Raw genomic sequence first — 21,939 nt, 5'->3', positions numbered from 1 at the left:
AAAGCGTAGATAAAGTGGGTGCAGAAATGTATTTGGAGTGTAAGAAATGAAAGGATTGTGTGAGGTTTAAGAAGCAATGGTAATTATGTTAGATGTTTTAAGTGTTTGCAGGTAAAATTGCATTGGTGCAGCTGTGCTTAAAAAACAAAATTACAATAATACAGATACAGGCATTTGTAGGTGAAATGGATGGTTTATGAAATGTCCAAGTAAGGTAGTTCTGTGCTATGTAATCAGATGCAACAATCAGGAGGTGAGTGATCTGAGGAGTAAGTGACTCACATTTGTTATTAGTTCTTCAGTTTTCTTTGTTTTGTTAGATTGGTGTGCTTCTGTTTTCCTTCTTTTTCACTTCGATTGAATGCTAATTGAACACTGCTGTTATGTGTCAATTTTATCACGCTTTTATAAAAATGCACGCTTAGATCAATAAATGCACAGCCAAATGGCTTTGCACAGCCTACACCATTGGACTTTAGTAGAAGACTATTACAAGTGAAACCAATAATTGAAATCTGTAACCACACCCCACCCCCTCAAATGCCAGGCAATAAATTACCTTAAAAACAACAACCAGGCATTCCACAAAGATTAAACTGGGTCTATATCATTCAAAACTTTAAAAAAGTACTTCAAAATCACATACTATGCAATAATGTTTCAATTTGCATTACCCAGCAGAATTAGCTTTGCATATATAGATATAGTGCAGCAGAATAGATTGGTGGTTGTAGTCAATTGTAATTACCCAGCAGAATTAGCTTTGCATATATAGATATAGTGCAGCAGAATAGATTGGTGGTTGTAGTCAATTGTAATTACCTGTAGGTGACAAGAAGAGAAGAAACGTCAATTCACAATCGATATCAGCTGAAGATAAATTAACGCTGATTGAACGCTGCGTTATGTGTCAATTTTATCACGCTTTGATAAAAATGCATGCTTAGATCAATAAATGCACAGCCAAACAGCTTTGCACATCCTACACCATTGGACTTAAGTAGAAGTCTGGTGGTCAGCAAAATGTTGCACTGTCCTCCTACTATATATAGTGCGCACAACTACTAAAATACACCACAGGTATGGATGGATAGTATACTTGACGACACAGAGGTAGGTAGAGCAGTGGCCTACTGTACCGTATTGCTATATATTATATACTGGTGGTCAGCAAAATTCTGCCCTGTCCTCCTACTATATATACTGCGCACAACTACTAAAATACACCACAGGTATGGATGGATAGTATACTTGACGACACAGAGGTAGGTAGAGCAGTGGCCTACTGTACCGTACTGCTAATTATTATATACTGGTGGTCAGCAAAATTCTGCCCTGTCCTCATACTATATAATACAATGCAGCACAGATATGGAGCATTTTTCAGGCAGAGAACGTAGATATTTTCAGCACACTGAGCACAGATATTTGCAAGCACACTGAGCACAGATATTTGCAAGCACACTGAGCACAGATATTTGCAGCACACTGAACACAGAAACTGAGAAAACGCTGCACGTCCTCTCCCTATCATCTCCAATGCACAAGTGAAAATGGCGGCGACGCGTGGCTCCTTATATAGAATAGAATAGCTGCTGACGGGCACGATTGAGGGAGGAAAGGGACATTTGAATCCAGCCCATAGATGCAATGTGAATATGTAATTTGTACCTTCCTATCTTAAAATGTATATACAGTGTATATGTCACAACTGAGGGCCTGAGCTGACTGGAGGCAGCCTCAGTTGTAGGGGCTGAGGTGTAGTGGAACCTGGGAGGTTGTATCAGACCCCTGGACATGTAAGTTAAATGTAGAAGAATTGCCCGAAGGCGTGCCCACGACAACCAGGATAAAAGTCAATGATGTTTATTTTGACAAACTCCATGCATCACCGCAGTAATAAAAGAGAAACATAAAATCAGCAGAGAAATAATACAGTTCCTGGGTACTACAGGAGGGCAAGGACCACAGGGCTCTGGTAGTATGAGACAGTTCTTATTATCTTCTAGTTGGAAAGTCCTTACTAGGCCCGACTGTAGCAATGGAGATAGCCCAGGATCATACTAGCTGGTGTTCCAGGAAAAGCTGGGCTGCTGTGGATAAAATGGCTGCTGTGGGTACTGGCTGAAACCAGACTGATGTAAGCACGGAGTGGATTGCTGGATGGAACCAGCCAAATAATAAATGAAGCTTGAGAGCGATGAAATATGATTGATATATGGAGTTTGAGAGCGGTGAAATAATAGTGCCGGTGGTGAGTGGTAATCTGCGGAAATGATACCGGCACTTTAAGAAGAGCTGATCTCTGCCGGAAGCTAGGCTGGAAGCAGGTAAATCTGTAACTGGAAACAGATGAGTCCCAGAGGACTGGAGAGTCAGGCTGCACCGCAGGTGGTAGACTAGAGCGGGTCTCTTTAGTGGAGGTTTGGAGATGGTAACTGGAACCTGGAAAACAACCACGGGAGAGAGACAAACTGGAACTAGGTTTGACAACCAAATCACTGACGCCTTCCTTGCTCAGGCACAGAATACTTATACCTGCAGCAAGGAAGGGATTGGCTAGGCAATTATGCAGATTACAATGGAAACATCGGATAGGTGGAAATGAACAGGTGACAGAATCCAACATGGCTGCGCCCATGCAGACACTTGGAGGGAAGATTGGTTTGATAATCCATGTGGGAACTTTAACAGCAATGGCGGCGCCGGCCACAGTAAACAGGAGACGCCAGACTGATGAGTGCACATTTGAACCACGCGGGCAACAGCGGAGGCCGCGGCTGACATAAGCGCCACTCTGACATCCTGCATGCAGAAACTCAGGGACGGCGGCGGAGGCCGCGGGAGATGCCATTCAAGATGTAACATGGCGCCGCTGTGACAGCGTCTCAGAGTGACAGGAGAGGAGGCAGGAATGGGGACATCAGAATAACAGATGGGATCCGGTCCTGGAGCGCTGAGCCAGCCTTAGGAGGCATCTGAAAGGTAAGTTATGGCGTCCAGATACCCGGATCGTGACAGTATACACTAGAGGTCTTTCCGAACCCCCTAATCCTAACATTGTAATTTGCTTTAGGGCGCACCTCCAATTAGTCTAGTGTTTCTTGCTGCCTTTCCAATGAAGCAAGTTTAATTTAGTAATAGGTGAAAAACCATCCCTACAAAGGTGTTAATCAGAGACTTGGCTTTGTGGACACTTTTCAGAGAACAACTTTGTTAGCATAAAAGTAAAGCCAGAAAATGAAGAGCTGTTTAATCACTAGAGATGAGCGCCGGAAATTTTTCGGGTTTTGTGTTTTGGTTTTGGGTTCGGTTCCGCGGCCGTGTTTTGGGTTCGACCGCGTTTTGGCAAAACCTCACCGAATTTTTTTTGTCGGATTCGGGTGTGTTTTGGATTCGGGTGTTTTTTTCAAAAAACCCTACAAAACAGCTTAAATCATAGAATTTGGGGGTCATTTTGATCCCAAAGTATTATTAACCTCAAAAACCATAATTTCCACTCATTTTCAGTCTATTCTGAATACCTCACACCTCACAATATTATTTTTAGTCCTAAAATTTGCACCGAGGTCGCTGTGTGAGTAAGATAAGCGACCCTAGTGGCCGACACAAACACCGGGCCCATCTAGGAGTGGCACTGCAGTGTCACGCAGGATGTCCCTTCCAAAAAACCCTCCCCAAACAGCACATGACGCAAAGAAAAAAAGAGGCGCAATGAGGTAGCTGTGTGAGTAAGATAAGCGACCCTAGTGGCCGACACAAACACCGGGCCCATCTAGGAGTGTCACTGCAGTGTCACGCAGGATGTCCCTTCCAAAAAACCCTCCCCAAACAGCACATGACGCAAAGAAAAAAAGAGGCGCAATGAGGTAGCTGTGTGAGTAAGATAAGCGACCCTAGTGGCCGACACAAACACCGGGCCCATCTAGGAGTGGCACTGCAGTGTCACGCAGGATGTCCCTTCCAAAAAACCCTCCCCAAACAGCACATGACGCAAAGAAAAAAAGAGGCGCAATGAGGTAGCTGACTGTGTGAGTAAGATAAGCGACCCTAGTGGCCGACACAAACACCGGGCCCATCTAGGAGTGGCACTGCAGTGTCACGCAGGATGTTCCTTCCAAAAAACCCTCCCCAAACAGCACATGACGCAAAGAAAAAAAGAGGCGCAATGAGGTAGCTGACTGTGTGAGTAAGATAAGCGACCCTAGTGGCCGACACAAACACCGGGCCCATCTAGGAGTGGCACTGCAGTGTCACGCAGGATGTCCCTTCCAAAAAACCCTCCCCAAACAGCACATGACGCAAAGAAAAAAAGAGGCGCAATGAGGTAGCTGACTGTGTGAGTAAGATAAGCGACCCTAGTGGCCGACACAAACACCGGGCCAATCTAGGAGTGGCACTGCAGTGTCACGCAGGATGTCCCTTCCAAAAAACCCTCCCCAAACAGCACATGACGCAAAGAAAAAAAGAGGCGCAATGAGGTAGCTGACTGTGTGAGTAAGATAAGCGACCCTAGTGGCCGACACAAACACCGGGCCCATCTAGGAGTGGCACTGCAGTGTCACGCAGGATGTCCCTTCCAAAAAACCCTCCCCAAACAGCACATGACGCAAAGAAAAAAAGAGGCGCAACGAGGTAGCTGACTGTGTGAGTAAGATAAGCGACCCTAGTGGCCGACACAAACACCGGGCCCATCTAGGAGTGGCACTGCAGTGTCACGCAGGATGTCCCTTCCAAAAAACCCTCCCCAAACAGCACATGACGCAAAGAAAAATAAAAGAAAAAAGAGGTGCAAGATGGAATTGTCCTTGGGCCCTCCCACCCACCCTTATGTTGTATAAACAAAACAGGACATGCACACTTTAACCAACCCATCATTTCAGTGACAGGGTCTGCCACACGACTGTGACTGATATGACGGGTTGGTTTGGACCCCCCCCAAAAAAGAAGCAATTAATCTCTCCTTGCACAAACTGGCTCTACAGAGGCAAGATGTCCACCTCATCATCATCCTCCGATATATCACCGTGTACATCCCCCTCCTCACAGATTATCAATTCGTCCCCACTGGAATCCACCATCTCAGCTCCCTGTGTACTTTGTGGAGGCAATTGCTGCTGGTCAATGTCTCCCCGGAGGAGTTGATTATAATTCATTTTAATGAACATCATCTTCTCCACATTTTCTGGATGTAACCTCGTACGCCGATTGCTGACAAGGTGAGCGGCGGCACTAAACACTCTTTCGGAGTACACACTTGTGGGAGGGCAACTTAGGTAGAATAAAGCCAGTTTGTGCAAGGGCCTCCAAATTGCCTCTTTTTCCTGCCAGTATAAGTACGGACTGTGTGACGTGCCTACTTGGATGCGGTCACTCATATAATCCTCCACCATTCTTTCAATGTTGAGAGAATCATATGCAGTGACAGTAGACAACATGTCCGTAATCGTTGTCAGGTCCTTCAGTCCGGACCAGATGTCAGCATCAGCAGTCGCTCCAGACTGCCCTGCATCACCGCCAGCGGGTGGGCTCGGAATTCTGAGCCTTTTCCTCGCACCCCCAGTTGCGGGAGAATGTGAAGGAGGAGATGTTGACAGGTCGCGTTCCGCTTGACTTGACAATTTTCTCACCAGCAGGTCTTTCAACCCCAGCAGACTTGTGTCTGCCGGAAAGAGAGATCCAAGGTAGGTTTTAAATCTAGGATCGAGCACGGTGGCCAAAATGTAGTGCTCTGATTTCAACAGATTGACCACCCGTGAATCCTTGTTAAGCGAATTAAGGGCTCCATCCACAAGTCCCACATGCCTAGCGGAATCGCTCCGTGTTAGCTCCTCCTTCAATGTCTCCAGCTTCTTCTGCAAAAGCCTGATGAGGGGAATGACCTGACTCAGGCTGGCAGTGTCTGAACTGACTTCACGTGTGGCAAGTTCAAAGGGCATCAGAACCTTGCACAACGTTGAAATCATTCTCCACTGCACTTGAGACAGGTGCATTCCACCTCCTATATCGTGCTCAATTGTATAGGCTTGAATGGCCTTTTGCTGCTCCTCCAACCTCTGAAGCATATAGAGGGTTGAATTCCACCTCGTTACCACTTCTTGCTTCAGATGATGGCAGGGCAGGTTCAGTAGTTTTTGGTGGTGCTCCAGTCTTCTGTACGTGGTGCCTGTACGCCGAAAGTGTCCCGCAATTCTTCTGGCCACCGACAGCATCTCTTGCACGCCCCTGTCGTTTTTTAAAAAATTCTGCACCACCAAATTCAAGGTATGTGCAAAACATGGGACGTGCTGGAATTTGCCCATATTTAATGCACACACAATATTGCTGGCGTTGTCCGATGCCACAAATCCACAGGAGAGTCCAATTGGGGTAAGCCATTCCGCGATGATCTTCCTCAGTTGCCGTAAGAGGTTTTCAGCTGTGTGCGTATTCTGGAAAGCGGTGATACAAAGCGTAGCCTGCCTAGGAAAGAGTTGGCGTTTGCGAGATGCTGCTACTGGTGCCGCCGCTGCTGTTCTTGCGGCGGGAGTCCATACATCTACCCAGTGGGCTGTCACAGTCATATAGTCCTGACCCTGCCCTGCTCCACTTGTCCACATGTCCGTGGTTAAGTGGACATTGGGTACAACTGCATTTTTTAGGACACTGGTGAGTCTTTTTCTGACGTCCGTGTACATTCTCGGTATCGCCTGCCTAGAGAAGTGGAACCTAGATGGTATTTGGTAACGGGGGCACACTGCCTCAATAAATTGTCTAGTTCCCTGTGAACTAACGGCGGATACCGGACGCACGTCTAACACCAACATAGTTGTCAAGGCCTCAGTTATCCGCTTTGCAGCAGGATGACTGCTGTGATATTTCATCTTCCTCGCAAAGAACTGTTGGACAGTCAATTGCTTACTGGAAGTAGTACAAGTGGGCTTACGACTTCCCCTCTGGGATGACCATCGACTCCCAGCAGCAACAACAGCAGCGCCAGCAGCAGTAGGCGTTACACGCAAGGATGCATCGGAGGAATCCCAGGCAGGAGAGGACTCGTCAGAATTGCCAGTGACATGGCCTGCAGGACTATTGGCATTCCTGGGGAAGGAGGAAATTGACACTGAGGGAGTTGGTGGGGTGGTTTGCGTGAGCTTGGTTACAAGAGGAAGGGATTTACTGGTCAGTGGACTGCTTCCGCTGTCGGCCAAAGTTTTTGAACTTGTCACTGACTTATTATGAATGCGCTGCAGGTGACGTATAAGGGAGGATGTTCCGAGGTGGTTAACGTCCTTACCCCTACTTATTACAGCTTGACAAAGGGAACACACGGCTTGACAAATGTTGTCCGCATTTCTGGTGAAATACTTCCACACCGAAGAGCTGATTTTTTGGGTATTTTCACCAGGCATGTCAACGGCCATATTCCTCCCACGGACAACAGGTGTCTCCCCGGGTGCCTGACTTAAACAAACCACCTCACCATCAGAATCCTCCTTGTCAATTTCCTCCCCAGCGCCAGCAACACCCATATCCTCCTCATCCTGGTGTACTTCAACACTGACATCTTCAATCTGACTATCAGGAACTGGACTGCGGGTGCTCCTTCCAGCACTTGCAGGGGGCGTGCAAATGGTGGAAGGCGCATGATCTTCACGTCCAGTGTTGGGAAGGTCAGGCATCGCAACCGACACAATTGGACTCTCCTTGTGGATTTGGGATTTCGAAGAACGCACAGTTCTTTGCGGTGCTTTTGCCAGCTTGAGTCTTTTCAGTTTTCTAGCGAGAGGCTGAGTGCTTCCATCCTCATGTGAAGCTGAACCACTAGCCATGAACATAGGCCAGGGCCTCAGCCGTTCCTTGCCACTCCGTGTGGTAAATGGCATATTGGCAAGTTTACGCTTCTCCTCCGACAATTTTATTTTAGGTTTTGGAGTCCTTTTTTTACTGATATTTGGTGTTTTGGATTTGACATGCTCTGTACTATGACATTGGGCATCGGCCTTGGCAGACGACGTTGCTGGCATTTCATCGTCTCGGCCATGACTAGTGGCAGCAGCTTCAGCACGAGGTGGAAGTGGATCTTGATCTTTCCCTAATTTTGGAACCTCAACATTTTTGTTCTCCATATTTTAATAGGCACAACTAAAAGGCACCTCAGGTAAACAATGGAGATGGATGGATACTAGTATACAATTATGGATGGACTGCCGAGTGCCGACACAGAGGTAGCTACAGCCGTGGACTACCGTACTGTACTGTGTCTGCTGCTAATATAGACTGGATGATAATGAGATGTAGTATGTATAAAGAAGAAAGAAAAAAAAACCACGGGTAGGTGGTATACAATTATGGATGGACTGCCGAGTGCCGACACAGAGGTAGCTACAGCCGTGGACTACCGTACTGTACTGTGTCTGCTGCTAATATAGACTGGTTGATAATGAGATGTAGTATGTATAAAGAAGAAAGAAAAAAAAACCACGGGTAGGTGGTATACAATTATGGATGGACTGCCGAGTGCCGACACAGAGGTAGCTACAGCCGTGGACTACCGTACTGTACTGTGTCTGCTGCTAATATAGACTGGTTGATAATGAGATGTAGTATGTATAAAGAAGAAAGAAAAAAAAACCACGGGTAGGTGGTATACAATTATGGACGGACTGCCGAGTGCCGACACAGAGGTAGCTACAGCCGTGGACTACCGTACTGTACTGTGTCTGCTGCTAATATAGACTGGATGATAATGAGATGTAGTATGTATAAAGAAGAAAGAAAAAAAAACCACGGGTAGGTGGTATACAATTATGGACGGACTGCCGAGTGCCGACACAGAGGTAGCTACAGCCGTGGACTACCGTACTGTACTGTGTCTGCTGCTAATATAGACTGGTTGATAATGAGATGTAGTATGTATAAAGAAGAAAGAAAAAAAAACCACGGGTAGGTGGTATACAATTATGGATGGACTGCCGAGTGCCGACACAGAGGTAGCTACAGCCGTGAACTACCGTACTGTGTCTGCTGCGACTGGATGATAAATAATGATATAAAAAATATATATATATCACTACTGCAGCCGGACAGGTATATATTATATAATGACGGACCTGCTGGACACTGTCTGTCAGCAGAATGAGTTTTTTATAGAATAAAAAAACACCACACAAGTCACACGACGAGTGTTTAACTTTTTCAGGCAATCACAATATAGTATACTATACTGGTGGTCAGTGTGGTCAGGTCACTGGTCAGTCACACTGGCAGTGGCACTCCTGCCTGCAGCAAAAGTGTGCACTGTTTAATTTTAATAATATGTATGTACTCCTGGCTCCTGCTATAACCTATAACTGCTCCCCAGTCTCCCCCACAATTAAGCTGTGTGAGCACAGTCAGATATTATACATAGATGATGCAGCACACTGGGCTGAGCACAGATATGGTATGTGACTGAGTCACTGTGTATCGTTTTTTTTCAGGCAGAGAACGGATTATATTAAATAAAACTGCACTGGTGGTCACTGGTCAGTGGTCAGTCACTAGTAAACTCTGCACTCTCTAGTACTCCTAAGCTCCAGTAAATCAAGTGTCTCTGTCTCAATCTCACTCTCTCTCTTCTAATCTAAATGGAGAGGACGCCAGCCACGTCCTCTCCCTATCAATCTAAATGCACGTGTGAAAATGGCGGCGACGCGCGGCTCCTTATATAGAATCCGAGTCTCGCGATAGAATCCGAGCCTCGCGAGAATCCGACAGCGTCATGATGACGTTCGGGCGCGCTCGGGTTAACCGAGCAAGGCGGGAAGATCCGAGTCGCTCGGATCCGTGTAAAAAAAGCTGAAGTTCGGGCGGGTTCGGATTCCGAGGAACCGAACCCGCTCATCTCTATTAATCACTCAATTGGATTTTTTTGCCAGCATATTTCTTTTTCTCTGCAACCCACTGCTAAATTGTGCTTCCTAGCTGTTTTTATAAAATCACTGAATCAAATCTAACTCTGATTACATCAGAGAAGGCCAGGTACCCTACACCATAACAGGGGGTTTGAAATTTTGACTTGTCTACTTAAAGATCACCAAAATCTGATCAAAAGGTCAATTACGTCCCTGGGTGGGATTGAACCACCAACCTTTTGGTTAATAGCCGAACACACTAACCGATTGCGCCACAGAGACACTTTGCAAAAAGTACATACTGACAAAGGCTAATAAGCATTTATCTAGAACGTTTCCTAGAAAAACTTTAAAAAGTCAATAATCTGGAGAGTTTTTGTAAGATGTTTCTTCCACCAACCAACGAAGAAACACATTGGTACTTTTCCATGATGAGTGAGTGCTTCAGGTTCTCTTGCACTTACATGTGCAGCAGAGTACTGCAATGGAAGCATGCTGGGCCCATAACCCAGAGGTAGGCAGATTGAAACTATCCTTTGCTATATGCATTTTTTTTTTGTTAATTAAAGTAATCCAAAACTGGGATTGATATTTTGGTTCTTTTATTTTTACTTAAAGTACAATAACTTTTACCATTTTAATTTGTTTTAATAGTATATTGACAGTATTGTTTTCTTTCAAAAATCCACTTAATTTTCTTTACCCTATTATTAAAATGGTAATTGACAAAAACAAACTACATTGTCACCAGAAGAGCAATACAAAATGTACAAGTGATATATTAAAATCATCTTTTCAGCTTGAATTTCAATGATGCATTGGGGCAACGATTTTGTTAGCAACATCTTCACCCTTAAATAAAGATTTTCTTAATTCCTTACCTGTGTGCTAATTAGATATCACCTTGTTTTCACATTAAACAGACTTCCACATGAGAAAGCAGCAAGGATGCAGTGGCGTTAATGTTTCCTGGTGTCAACCCGTATTATTTCAGTAGACATTGAAATGAGGATGCATCTTGCTGCCTTTCCAATGAAGCAAGTTTAATTTAGTAATAGGTGAAAAACCATCCTTACAAAGGTGTTAATCAGAGACTTGGCTTTGTGGACACTTTTCAGGAGAACAAATTTGTTAGCATAAAAATAAAGCCAGAAAATGAAGAGCTGTTTAATCACTCAATTGGATTTTTTTGCCAGCATATTTCTTTTTCTCTGCAACCCACTGCTAAATTGTGCTTCCTAGCTGTTTTTATAAAATCACTGAATCAAATCTAACTCTGATTACATCAGAGAAGGCCAGGTACCCTACACCATAAGAGGGGGTTTGAAATTTTGACTTGTCTACTTAAAGATCACCAAAATCTGATAACAAGGTCAATTACGTTCCTGGGTGGGATTGAACTTGGTCGGCTCTCGTATAATTCAGATCTCTTTGTCTCAGGTCTCTCTCCAGCCTAGTTTGCTGTCTGTTTCCACTTCTCTTTTCTTGAGCCGCTCCCTTCTATGCCCTTGCGCACTATCCTGACTTCTCTCGTCTGCTTACTTTGTGCATTCCAACGCACAATGCAAAAGGCCGCCATGCCCTGCATACCCCTTTTCTCTTTTCATGTGCAGATGAGGGTTCCAGCCAACTTTGGCCCACTGCTTGGATGACATCACCATATGCAAATCCATCTGCTGCAGGCCTTCCCCCAGGAATGCTTGTACTAGTTGTTGCATTTGGTTTGTTGTTTGGGGGTGCTTCAGTATTAGGCAGCCTTCTGCCCTCCCATGTTCATCTGAAAATATGTGTTCTCCCTGCAGTTGTTGTCCCCAGATGAGAGTTCCCTTGTGCTGCCTCAGTTGAATCTCCTTTACTTGACAGAGATGTGCCTGAGCAGCGGCCCTCCCCAGCCCTATCCCAAATCATACTTATTTTGCATAGGAGATACCATGGTCATGAAGATTGTTCTCCCAGGGTGAGGTTCATTCATTGCATTCTGGGTATGCTGACCCCTGTGATTTCCCCAAATGTGGGAAACTCGACTGCATTATTTGTGGTAGTGGGGGACTGTGTTTGTGCTTTTCTCTGGTCAGCTCTGGTAAAAGTCAGATTTCTTTGCCTCAGATCTTCCTCTAGCCTTGTTCTTCTTTTGAGAGTTCTCTTGTGCTGTCTCAGTTGGATCTCCTTCACTTGACAGGGGGGTGCCCGAGCAGCGACCCTCCCCAGCTCTAGCCCAACTCCTACTTACCTGCCAAGTGAGATACTATGATCATGAAGGTGCTTCTCCCAGGGCAAGGCTTACCCATTGCACTCTGGGTGTGTTGCTCCTGCGATTTCCCCAAATGTGGGACACTTGACTGCATAATTTGTGTTTCCCCTGGTCGGCTCTGAGATAATTCAGATCTCTTTGTCTCAGGTCTCTCTCCAGCCTAGTTTGCTCTCTGTTTCCACTTCTCTTTTCTTGAGCCGCTCCCTTCTATGCCCTTGCGCACTATCCTGACTTTTCCCGTCTGCTTACTTTGTGCATTCCAACGCACAATGCGAACTACAGGTAGTGCTGCAGGGCCCACACCCTTTTACTTGCCTTACAGAGGAGCTCTGGAGCTGTTACAGTGCCCAAGCTGCTGCAAGAAATCAGCTTGAATGCTTAAGGGGCTGGGGCATAGCACTCATGAGCCCCACACCGAAGGAGGGTGGAGGTGTTTAATGCGAACTAGGGGTCATCCAAGCGCCGCAAAAGGCCGCCATGCCCTGCACACCCCTTTTCTCTTTTCATATGCAGACGAGGGTTGAAGCCAACTTTGACCCACTGCTTGGATGACATCACCATATGCAAATCCATCTGCTGCAGGCCTTCCCCCAGGAATGCTTGTACTAGTTGTTGCATTTGGTTTGTTGTTTGGGGGTGCTTCAGTATTAGGCAGCCTTCTGCCCTCCCATGTTCATCTGAAAATATGTGTTCTCCCTGCAGTTGTTGTCCCCAGATGAGAGTTCCCTTGTGCTGCCTCAGTTGAATCTCCTTTACTTGACAGAGATGTGCCTGAGCAGCGGCCCTCCCCAGCCCTATCCCAAATCATACTTATTTTGCATAGGAGATACCATGGTCATGAAGATTGTTCTCCCAGGGTGAGGTTCATTCATTGCATTCTGGGTATGCTGACCCCTGTGATTTCCCCAAATGTGGGAAACTCGACTGCATTATTTGTGGTAGTGGGGGACTGTGTTTGTGCTTTCCTCTGGTCAGCTCTGGTAAAAGTCAGATTTCTTTGTCTCAGATATTCCTCTAGCCTTGTTCTTCTTTTGAGAGTTCTCTTGTGCTGTCTCAGTTGGATCTCCTTCACTTGACAGGGGGGTGCCCGAGCAGCGACCCTCCCCAGTTCTAGCCCAACTCCTACTTACCTGCCAGGTTAAATACTATGATCATGAAGGTGCTTCTCCCAGGGCAAGGCTCACCCATTGCTCTCTGGGTGTGTTGCTCCTGCGATTTCCCCAAATGTGGGACACTTGACTGCATAATTTGTGTTTCCCCTGGTCGGCTCTCGTATAATTCAGATCTCTTTGTCTCAGGTCTCTCTCCAGCCTAGTTTGCTGTCTGTTTCCACTTCTCTTTTCTTGAGCCGCTCCCTTCTATGCCCTTGCGCACTATCCTGACTTCTCCCGTCTGCTTACTTTGTGCATTCCAACGCACAATGCGAACTACAGGTAGTGCTGCAGGGCCCACACCCTTTTACTTGCCTTACAGAGCAGCTCTGGAGCTGTTACAGTGCCCAGCTGCTGCAAGAAATCAGCTTGAATGCTTAAGGGGCTGGGGCATAGCCAACATGAGCCCCACACCGAAGGAGGGTGGAGGTGTTTAATGCGAACTAGGGGTCATCCAAGCGCCGCAAAAGGCCGCCATGCCCTGCACGCCCCTTTTCTCTTTTCATATGCAGACGAGGGTTGTAGCCAACTTTGACCCACTGCTTGGATGACAGAACCATATGCAAATCCATCTGCTGCAGGCCTTCCCCCAGGAATGCTTGCACTAGTTGTTGCATTTGGTTTGTTGTTTGGGGGTGCTTCAGTATTAGGCAGCCTTCTGCCCTCCCATGTTCATCTGAAAATATGTGTTCTCCCTGCAGTTGTTGTCCCCAGATGAGAGTTCCCTTGTGCTGCCTCAGTTGAATCTCCTTTACTTGACAGAGATGTGCCTGAGCAGCGGCCCTCCCCAGCCCTATCCCAAATCATACTTATTTTGCATAGGAGATACCATGGTCATGAAGATTGTTCTCCCAGGGTGAGGTTCATTCATTGCATTCTGGGTATGCTGACCCCTGTGATTTCCCCAAATGTGGGAAACTCGACTGCATTATTTGTGGTAGTGGGGGACTGTGTTTGTGCTTTCCTCTGGTCAGCTCTGGTAAAAGTCAGATTTCTTTGTCTCAGATCTTCCTCTAGCCTTGTTCTTCTTTCGAGAGTTCCCTTGCGCTGCCTCAGTTGGATCTCCTTCACTTGACAGGGGGTGCCCGAGCAGTGACCCTCCCCAGCTCTAGCCCAACTCCTACTTACCTGCCAGGTGAGATACTATGATCATGAAGGTGCTTCTCCCAGGGCAAAGCTCACCCATTGCACTCTGGGTGTGCTGCTCCTGCGATTTCCCCAAATGTGGGAAACTTGACTGCATAATTTTTGTTTCCCTTGGTCGGCTCTCGTATAATTCAGATCTCTTTGTCTCAGGTCTCTCTCCAGCCTAGTTTGCTGTCTGTTTCCACTTCTCTTTTCTTGAGCCGCTCCCTTCTATGCCCTTGCGCACTATCTTGACGTCTCCCGTCTGCTTACTTTGTGCCTTCCAATGCACAATGCAAACTACAGGTAGTGCTGCAGGGCCCACACCCTTTTACTTGCCTTACAAAGCAGCTCTGGAGCTGTTACAGTGCCCAGCTGCTGCAAGAAATCAGCTTGAATGCTTAAGGGGCTGGGGCATAGCCAACATGAGCCCCACACCGAAGGAGGGTGGAGGTGTTTAATGCGAACTAGGGGTCATCCAAGCGCCGCAAAAGGCCGCCATGCCCTGCACGCCCCTTTTCTCTTTTCATATGCAGACGAGGGTTGAAGCCAACTTTGACCCACTGCTTGGATGACATCACCATATGCAAATCCATCTGCTGCAGGCCCTCCCCCAGGAATGCTTGCACTAGTTGTTGCATTTGGTTTGTTGTTTGGGGGTGCTTCAGTATTACGCAGCCTTCTGCCCTCCCATGTTCATCTGAAAATATGTGTTCTCCCTGCAGTTGTTGTCCCCAGATGAGAGTTCCCTTGTGCTGCCTCAGTTGAATCTCCTTTACTTGACAGAGATGTGCCTGAGCAGCGGCCCTCCCCAGCCCTATCCCAAATCATACTTATTTTGCATAATAGATACCATGGTCATGAAGATTGTTCTCCCAGGGTGAGGTTCATTCATTGCATTCTGGGTATGCTGACCCCTGTGATTTCCCCAAATGTGGGAAACTCGACTGCATTATTTGTGGTAGTGGGGGACTGTGTTTGTGCTTTTCTCTGGTCAGCTCTGGTAAAAGTCAGATTTCTTTGCCTCAGATCTTCCTCTAGCCTTGTTCTTCTTTTGAGAGTTCTCTTGTGCTGTCTCAGTTGGATCTCCTTCACTTGACAGGGGGGTGCCCGAGCAGCGACCCTCCCCAGCTCTAGCCCAACTCCTACTTACCTGCCAAGTGAGATACTATGATCATGAAGGTGCTTCTCCCAGGGCAAGGCTTACCCATTGCACTCTGGGTGTGTTGCTCCTGCGATTTCCCCAAATGTGGGACACTTGACTGCATAATTTGTGTTTCCCCTGGTCGGCTCTCGTATAATTCAGATCTCTTTGTCTCAGGTCTCTCTCCAGCCTAGTTTGCTGTCTGTTTCCACTTCTCTTTTCTTGAGCCGCTCCCTTCTATGCCCTTGCGCACTATCCTGACTTCTCCCGTCTGCTTACTTTGTGCATTCCAACGCACAATGCGAACTACAGGTAGTGCTGCAGGGCCCACACCCTTTTACTTGCCTTACAGAGCAGCTCTGGAGCTGTTACAGTGCCCAGCTGCTGCAAGAAATCAGCTTGAATGCTTAAGGGGCTGGGGCATAGCCAACATGAGCCCCACACCGAAGGAGGGTGGAGGTGTTTAATGCGAACTAGGGGTCATCCAAGCGCCGCAAAAGGCCGCCATGCCCTGCACGCCCCTTTTCTCTTTTCATATGCAGACGAGGGTTGAAGCCAACTTTGACCCACTGCTTGGATGACAGAACCATATGCAAATCCATCTGCTGCAGGCCTTCCCCCAGGAATGCTTGCACTAGTTGTTGCATTTGGTTTGTTGTTTGGGGGTGCTTCAGTATTAGGCAGCCTTCTGCCCTCCCATGTTCATCTGAAAATATGTGTTCTCCCTGCAGTTGTTGTCCCCAGATGAGAGTTCCCTTGTGCTGCCTCAGTTGAATCTCCTTTACTTGACAGAGATGTGCCTGAGCAGCGGCCCTCCCCAGCCCTATCCCAAATCATACTTATTTTGCATAGGAGATACCATGGTCATGAAGATTGTTCTCCCAGGGTGAGGTTCATTCATTGCATTCTGGGTATGCTGACCCCTGTGATTTCCCCAAATGTGGGAAACTCGACTGCATTATTTGTGGTAGTGGGGGACTGTGTTTGTGCTTTCCTCTGGTCAGCTCTGGTAAAAGTCAGATTTCTTTGTCTCAGATCTTCCTCTAGCCTTGTTCTTCTTTCGAGAGTTCCCTTGCGCTGCCTCAGTTGAATCTCCTTCACTTGACAGGGGGGTGCCCGAGCAGTGACCCTCCCCAGCTCTAGCCCAACTCCTACTTACCTGCCAGGTGAGATACTATGATCATGAAGGTGCTTCTCCCAGGGCAAAGCTCACCCATTGCACTCTGGGTGTGCTGCTACTGCGATTTCCCCAAATGTGGGAAACTTGACTGCATAATTTTTGTTTCCCTTGGTCGGCTCTCGTATAATTCAGATCTCTTTGTCTCAGGTCTCTCTCCAGCCTAGTTTGCTGTCTGTTTCCACTTCTCTTTTCTTGAGCCGCTCCCTTCTATGCCCTTGCGCACTATCCTGACGTCTCCCGTCTGCTTACTTTGTGCCTTCCAATGCACAATGCAAACTACAGGTAGTGCTGCAGGGCCCACACCCTTTTACTTGCCTTACAAAGCAGCTCTGGAGCTGTTACAGTGCCCAGCTGCTGCAAGAAATCAGCTTGAATGCTTAAGGGGCTGGGGCATAGCCAACATGAGCCCCACACCGAAGGAGAGTGGAGGTGTTTAATGCGAACTAGGGGTCATCCAAGCGCCGCAAAAGGCCGCCATGCCCTGCACGCCCCTTTTCTCTTTTCATATGCAGACGAGGGTTGAAGCCAACTTTGACCCACTGCTTGGATGACATCACCATATGCAAATCCATCTGCTGCAGGCCCTCCCCCAGGAATGCTTGCACTAGTTGTTGCATTTGGTTTGTTGTTTGGGGGTGCTTCAGTATTACGCAGCCTTCTGCCCTCCCATGTTCATCTGAAAATATGTGTTCTCCCTGCAGTTGTTGTCCCCAGATGAGAGTTCCCTTGTGCTGCCTCAGTTGAATCTCCTTTACTTGACAGAGATATGCCTGAGCAGCGGCCCTCCCCAGCCCTATCCCAAATCATACTTATTTTGCATAATAGATACCATGGTCATGAAGATTGTTCTCCCAGGGTGAGGTTCATTCATTGCATTCTGGGTATGCTGACCCCTGTGATTTCCCCAAATGTGGGAAACTCGACTGCATTATTTGTGGTAGTGGGGGACTGTGTTTGTGCTTTTCTCTGGTCAGCTCTGGTAAAAGTCAGATTTCTTTGCCTCAGATCTTCCTCTAGCCTTGTTCTTCTTTTGAGAGTTCTCTTGTGCTGTCTCAGTTGGATCTCCTTCACTTGACAGGGGGGTGCCCGAGCAGCGACCCTCCCCAGCTCTAGCCCAACTCCTACTTACCTGCCAAGTGAGATACTATGATCATGAAGGTGCTTCTCCCAGGGCAAGGCTTACCCATTGCACTCTGGGTGTGTTGCTCCTGCGATTTCCCCAAATGTGGGACACTTGACTGCATAATTTGTGTTTCCCCTGGTCGGCTCTCGTATAATTCAGATCTCTTTGTCTCAGGTCTCTCTCCAGCCTAGTTTGCTGTCTGTTTCCACTTCTCTTTTCTTGAGCCGCTCCCTTCTATGCCCTTGCGCACTATCCTGACTTTTCCCGTCTGCTTACTTTGTGCATTCCAACGCACAATGCGAACTACAGGTAGTGCTGCAGGGCCCACACCCTTTTACTTGCCTTACAGAGGAGCTCTGGAGCTGTTACAGTGCCCAGCTGCTGCAAGAAATCAGCTTGAATGCTTAAGGGGCTGGGGCATAGCACTCATGAGCCCCACACCGAAGGAGGGTGGAGGTGTTTAATGCGAACTAGGGGTCATCCAAGCGCCGCAAAAGGCCGCCATGCCCTGCACACCCCTTTTCTCTTTTCATATGCAGACGAGGGTTGAAGCCAACTTTGACCCACTGCTTGGATGACATCACCATATGCAAATCCATCTGCTGCAGGCCTTCCCCCAGGAATGCTTGTACTAGTTGTTGCATTTGGTTTGTTGTTTGGGGGTGCTTCAGTATTAGGCAGCCTTCTGCCCTCCCATGTTCATCTGAAAATATGTGTTCTCCCTGCAGTTGTTGTCCCCAGATGAGAGTTCCCTTGTGCTGCCTCAGTTGAATCTCCTTTACTTGACAGAGATGTGCCTGAGCAGCGGCCCTCCCCAGCCCTATCCCAAATCATACTTATTTTGCATAGGAGATACCATGGTCATGAAGATTGTTCTCCCAGGGTGAGGTTCATTCATTGCATTCTATGTATGCTGACCCCTGTGATTTCCCCAAATGTGGGAAACTCGACTGCATTATTTGTGGTAGTGGGGGACTGTGTTTGTGCTTTCCTCTGGTCAGCTCTGGTAAAAGTCAGATTTCTTTGTCTCAGATCTTCCTCTAGCCTTGTTCTTCTTTCGAGCGTTCCCTTGCGCTGCCTCAGTTGGATCTCCTTCACTTGACAGGGGGGTGCCCGAGCAGCGACCCTCCCCAGCACTAGCCCAACTCCTACTTACCTGCCAGGTGAGATACTATGATCATGAAGGTGCTTCTCCCAGGGCAAGGCTCACCCATTGCACTCTGGGTGTGCTGCTCCTGCGATTTACCCAAATGTGGGAAACTTGACTGCATAATTTTTGTTTCCCTTGGTCGGCTCTCGTATAATTCAGATCTCTTTGTCTCAGGTCTCTCACCAGCCTAGTTTGCTGTCTGTTTCCACTTCTCTTTTCTTGAGCCGCTCCCTTCTATGCCCTTGCGCACTATCCTGACTTCTCCCGTCTGCTTACTTTGTGCCTTCCAATGCACAATGCAAACTACAGGTAGTCCTGCAGGGCCCACACCCTTTTACTTGCCTTACAAAGCAGCTCTGGAGCTGTTACAGTGCCCAGCTGCTGCAAGAAATCAGCTTGAATGCTTAAGGGGCTGGGGCATAGCCAACATGAGCCCCACACCGAAGGAGGGTGGAGGTGTTTAATACGAACTAGGGGTCATCCAAGCGCCGCAAAAGGCCGCCATGCCCTGCACGCCCCTTTTCTCTTTTCATATGCAGACGAGGGTTGAAGCCAACTTTGACCCACTGCTTGGATGACATAACCATATGCAAATCAATCTGCTGCAGGCCTTCCCCCAGGAATGCTTGCACTAGTTGTTGCATTTGGTTTGTTGTTTGGGGGTGCTTCAGTATTAGGCAGCCTTCTGCCCTCCCATGTTCATCTGAAAATATGTGTTCTCCCTGCAGTTGTTGTCCCCAGATGAGAGTTCCCTTGTGCTGCCTCAGTTGAATCTCCTTTACTTGACAGAGATGTGCCTGAGCAGCGGCCCTCCCCAGCCCTATCCCAAATCATACTTATTTTGCATAGGAGATACCATGGTCATGAAGATTGTTCTCCCAGGGTGAGGTTCATTCATTGCATTCTAGGTATGCTGACCCCTGTGATTTCCCCAAATGTGGGAAACTTGACTGCATTATTTGTGGTAGTGGGGAACTGTGTTTGTGCTTTCCTCTGGTCAGCTCTGGTAAAAGTCAGATTTCTTTGTCTCATTTCTTCCTCTAGCCTTATTCTTCTTTCGAGAGTTCCTTTGTGCTGCCTCAGTTGGATCTCCTTCACTTGACAGGGGGGTGCTTGAGCAGCGACCCTCCCCAGCTCTAGCCCAACTCCTACTTACCTGCCAGGTGAGATACTATGATCATGAATGTGCTTCTCCCAGGGCAAGGCTCACCCATTGCACTCTGGGTGTGCTGCTCCTGCGATTTCCCCAAATGTGGGACACTTGACTGCATAATTTGTGTTTCCCCTGGTCGGCTCTCGTATAATTCAGATCTCTTTTTCTCAGGTTTCTCTCCAGCCTAGTTTGCTGTCTGTTTCCACTTCTCTTTTCTTGAGCCGCTCCCTTCTATGCCCTTGCGCACTATCCTGACTTCTCCCGTCTGCTTACTTTGTGCCTTCCAACACACAATGCGAACTACAGGTAGTGCTGCAGGGCCCACACCCTTTTACTTGCCTTACAGAGCAGCTCTGGAGCTGTTACAGTGCCAATCTGCTGCAAGAAATCAGCTTGAATGCTTCAGGGGCAGGGGCATTGCCAACATGAGCCCCACACCAAAGGAGGGTGGGGGTATTTAATGCGAACTAAGGGTCATCCAAGCGCCGCAAAAGGCCGCCATGCCCTGCATACCCCTTTTCTCTTTTCATATGCAGATGAGGGTTCCAGCCAACTTTGTCCCACTGCTTGGATGACATCACTGTATGCAAATGCGTCTTCTGCAAACCTTCCCCCAGGAATGCTTGTACTAGTTGTTGCATTTGGTTTGTTGTTTGGGGGTGCTTTAGTATTAGGCAGCCTTCTGCCCTCCCATGTTCATCTGAAAATATGTGTTCTCCCAGCAGTTGTTGTCCCCAGATGAGAGTTCCCTTGTGCTGCCTCAGTTGAATCTCCTTTACTTGACAGAGATATGCCTGAGCAGCGGCCCTCCCCAGCCCTATCCCAAATCATACTTATTTTGCATAGGAGATACCATGGTCATGAAGATTCTTCTCCCAGGGTGAGGTTCATTCATTGCATTCTGGGTATGCTGACCCCTGTGATTTCCCCAAATGTGGGAAACTCGACTGCATTATTTGTGGTAGTGGGGGACTGTGTTTGTGCTTTCCTCTGGTCAGCTCTGGTAAAAGTCAGATTTCTTTGTCTCAGATCTTCCTCTAGCCTTGTTCTTCTTTCGAGAGTTCCCTTGTGCTGCCTCAGTTGGATCTCCTTCACTTGACGGGGGGGTGCCCGAGCAGCGACCCTCCCCAGCTCTAGCCCAACTCCTACTTACCTGCCAGGTGAGATACTATGATCAGGAAGGTGCTTCTCCCAGGGCAAGGCTCACCCATTGCACTCTGGGTGTGCTGCTACTGCGATTTCCCCAAATGTGGGACACTTGACTGCATAATTTGTGTTTCCACTGGTCGGCTTTCATATAATTCAGATCTCTTTGTCTCAGGTCTCTCTCCAGCCTAGTTTGCTGTCTGTTTCCACTTCTTTTTTTTTGAGCCCCTCCCTTCTATACCCTTGTGCACTATCCTGACTTCTCCTCCTGTCTGCTTACTTTGTGCCTTCCAACGCACAATGCGAACTACAGGTAGTGCTGCAGGGCCCACACCCTTTTACTTGCCTTACAGAGCAGCTCTGGAGCTGTTACAGTGCCAAGCTGCTGCAAGAAATCAGCTTGAATGCTTCAGGGGCTGGGGCATTGCCAACATGAGCCCCACACCGAAGGAGGGTGGGGGTGTTTAATGTGAACTAGGGGTCATCCAAGCGCCGCAAAAGGCCGCCATGCCCTGCACGCCCCTTTTCTCTTTTCATATGCAGACGAGGGTTGAAGCCAACTTTGACCCACTACTTGGATGACACAACCATATGCAAATCCATCTGCTGCAGGCCTTCCCCCAGGAATGCTTGCACTAGTT

At 47.6% G+C, this 21,939-nt stretch overlaps 17 non-coding genes and 1 pseudogene across 17 annotated transcripts; all 18 read left to right on the top strand.

The window, feature by feature from the left end:
* The first annotated feature begins 11,781 nt into the window (after window positions 1–11,781).
* LOC134987524 (U1 spliceosomal RNA) lies at window positions 11,782–11,945 on the top strand. The gene has a single exon (XR_010193155.1). It is a non-coding gene; the product is annotated as a U1 spliceosomal RNA (small nuclear RNA).
* A 152-nt stretch (window positions 11,946–12,097) lies between these two features.
* LOC134987545 (U1 spliceosomal RNA) lies at window positions 12,098–12,239 on the top strand (annotated as a pseudogene).
* A 693-nt stretch (window positions 12,240–12,932) lies between these two features.
* Window positions 12,933–13,096, top strand: LOC134987523 (U1 spliceosomal RNA). The gene has a single exon (XR_010193154.1). It is a non-coding gene; the product is annotated as a U1 spliceosomal RNA (small nuclear RNA).
* A 152-nt stretch (window positions 13,097–13,248) lies between these two features.
* Window positions 13,249–13,411, top strand: LOC134987547 (U1 spliceosomal RNA). Its single transcript, XR_010193175.1, has one exon. It is a non-coding gene; the product is annotated as a U1 spliceosomal RNA (small nuclear RNA).
* Window positions 13,412–14,082: 671 nt separating this feature from the next.
* LOC134987522 (U1 spliceosomal RNA) lies at window positions 14,083–14,246 on the top strand. The gene has a single exon (XR_010193153.1). It is a non-coding gene; the product is annotated as a U1 spliceosomal RNA (small nuclear RNA).
* A 151-nt stretch (window positions 14,247–14,397) lies between these two features.
* LOC134987536 (U1 spliceosomal RNA) lies at window positions 14,398–14,560 on the top strand. Its single transcript, XR_010193166.1, has one exon. It is a non-coding gene; the product is annotated as a U1 spliceosomal RNA (small nuclear RNA).
* A 671-nt stretch (window positions 14,561–15,231) lies between these two features.
* On the top strand, window positions 15,232–15,395 carry LOC134987533 (U1 spliceosomal RNA). The gene has a single exon (XR_010193162.1). It is a non-coding gene; the product is annotated as a U1 spliceosomal RNA (small nuclear RNA).
* Window positions 15,396–15,547: 152 nt separating this feature from the next.
* On the top strand, window positions 15,548–15,710 carry LOC134987544 (U1 spliceosomal RNA). The gene has a single exon (XR_010193173.1). It is a non-coding gene; the product is annotated as a U1 spliceosomal RNA (small nuclear RNA).
* Window positions 15,711–16,381: 671 nt separating this feature from the next.
* LOC134987521 (U1 spliceosomal RNA) lies at window positions 16,382–16,545 on the top strand. The gene has a single exon (XR_010193151.1). It is a non-coding gene; the product is annotated as a U1 spliceosomal RNA (small nuclear RNA).
* A 152-nt stretch (window positions 16,546–16,697) lies between these two features.
* On the top strand, window positions 16,698–16,860 carry LOC134987541 (U1 spliceosomal RNA). The gene has a single exon (XR_010193170.1). It is a non-coding gene; the product is annotated as a U1 spliceosomal RNA (small nuclear RNA).
* A 671-nt stretch (window positions 16,861–17,531) lies between these two features.
* Window positions 17,532–17,695, top strand: LOC134987532 (U1 spliceosomal RNA). Its single transcript, XR_010193161.1, has one exon. It is a non-coding gene; the product is annotated as a U1 spliceosomal RNA (small nuclear RNA).
* Window positions 17,696–17,847: 152 nt separating this feature from the next.
* On the top strand, window positions 17,848–18,010 carry LOC134987543 (U1 spliceosomal RNA). Its single transcript, XR_010193172.1, has one exon. It is a non-coding gene; the product is annotated as a U1 spliceosomal RNA (small nuclear RNA).
* A 671-nt stretch (window positions 18,011–18,681) lies between these two features.
* LOC134987526 (U1 spliceosomal RNA) lies at window positions 18,682–18,845 on the top strand. The gene has a single exon (XR_010193157.1). It is a non-coding gene; the product is annotated as a U1 spliceosomal RNA (small nuclear RNA).
* Window positions 18,846–18,997: 152 nt separating this feature from the next.
* On the top strand, window positions 18,998–19,160 carry LOC134987535 (U1 spliceosomal RNA). The gene has a single exon (XR_010193165.1). It is a non-coding gene; the product is annotated as a U1 spliceosomal RNA (small nuclear RNA).
* A 671-nt stretch (window positions 19,161–19,831) lies between these two features.
* On the top strand, window positions 19,832–19,995 carry LOC134987530 (U1 spliceosomal RNA). The gene has a single exon (XR_010193159.1). It is a non-coding gene; the product is annotated as a U1 spliceosomal RNA (small nuclear RNA).
* Window positions 19,996–20,147: 152 nt separating this feature from the next.
* LOC134987538 (U1 spliceosomal RNA) lies at window positions 20,148–20,310 on the top strand. Its single transcript, XR_010193168.1, has one exon. It is a non-coding gene; the product is annotated as a U1 spliceosomal RNA (small nuclear RNA).
* Window positions 20,311–20,981: 671 nt separating this feature from the next.
* LOC134987525 (U1 spliceosomal RNA) lies at window positions 20,982–21,145 on the top strand. The gene has a single exon (XR_010193156.1). It is a non-coding gene; the product is annotated as a U1 spliceosomal RNA (small nuclear RNA).
* A 152-nt stretch (window positions 21,146–21,297) lies between these two features.
* On the top strand, window positions 21,298–21,460 carry LOC134987542 (U1 spliceosomal RNA). Its single transcript, XR_010193171.1, has one exon. It is a non-coding gene; the product is annotated as a U1 spliceosomal RNA (small nuclear RNA).
* Window positions 21,461–21,939: the final 479 nt, after the last annotated feature.

The sequence above is a fragment of the Pseudophryne corroboree genome, unplaced genomic scaffold, assembly GCF_028390025.1.
Source record: "Pseudophryne corroboree isolate aPseCor3 unplaced genomic scaffold, aPseCor3.hap2 scaffold_1007, whole genome shotgun sequence".
NCBI classification, from domain to species: Eukaryota; Metazoa; Chordata; class Amphibia; order Anura; family Myobatrachidae; genus Pseudophryne; species Pseudophryne corroboree.
The sequence above is the reverse complement of the archived record's forward strand: the minus strand, read 5'-3'. Positions and strand labels throughout refer to the sequence as shown.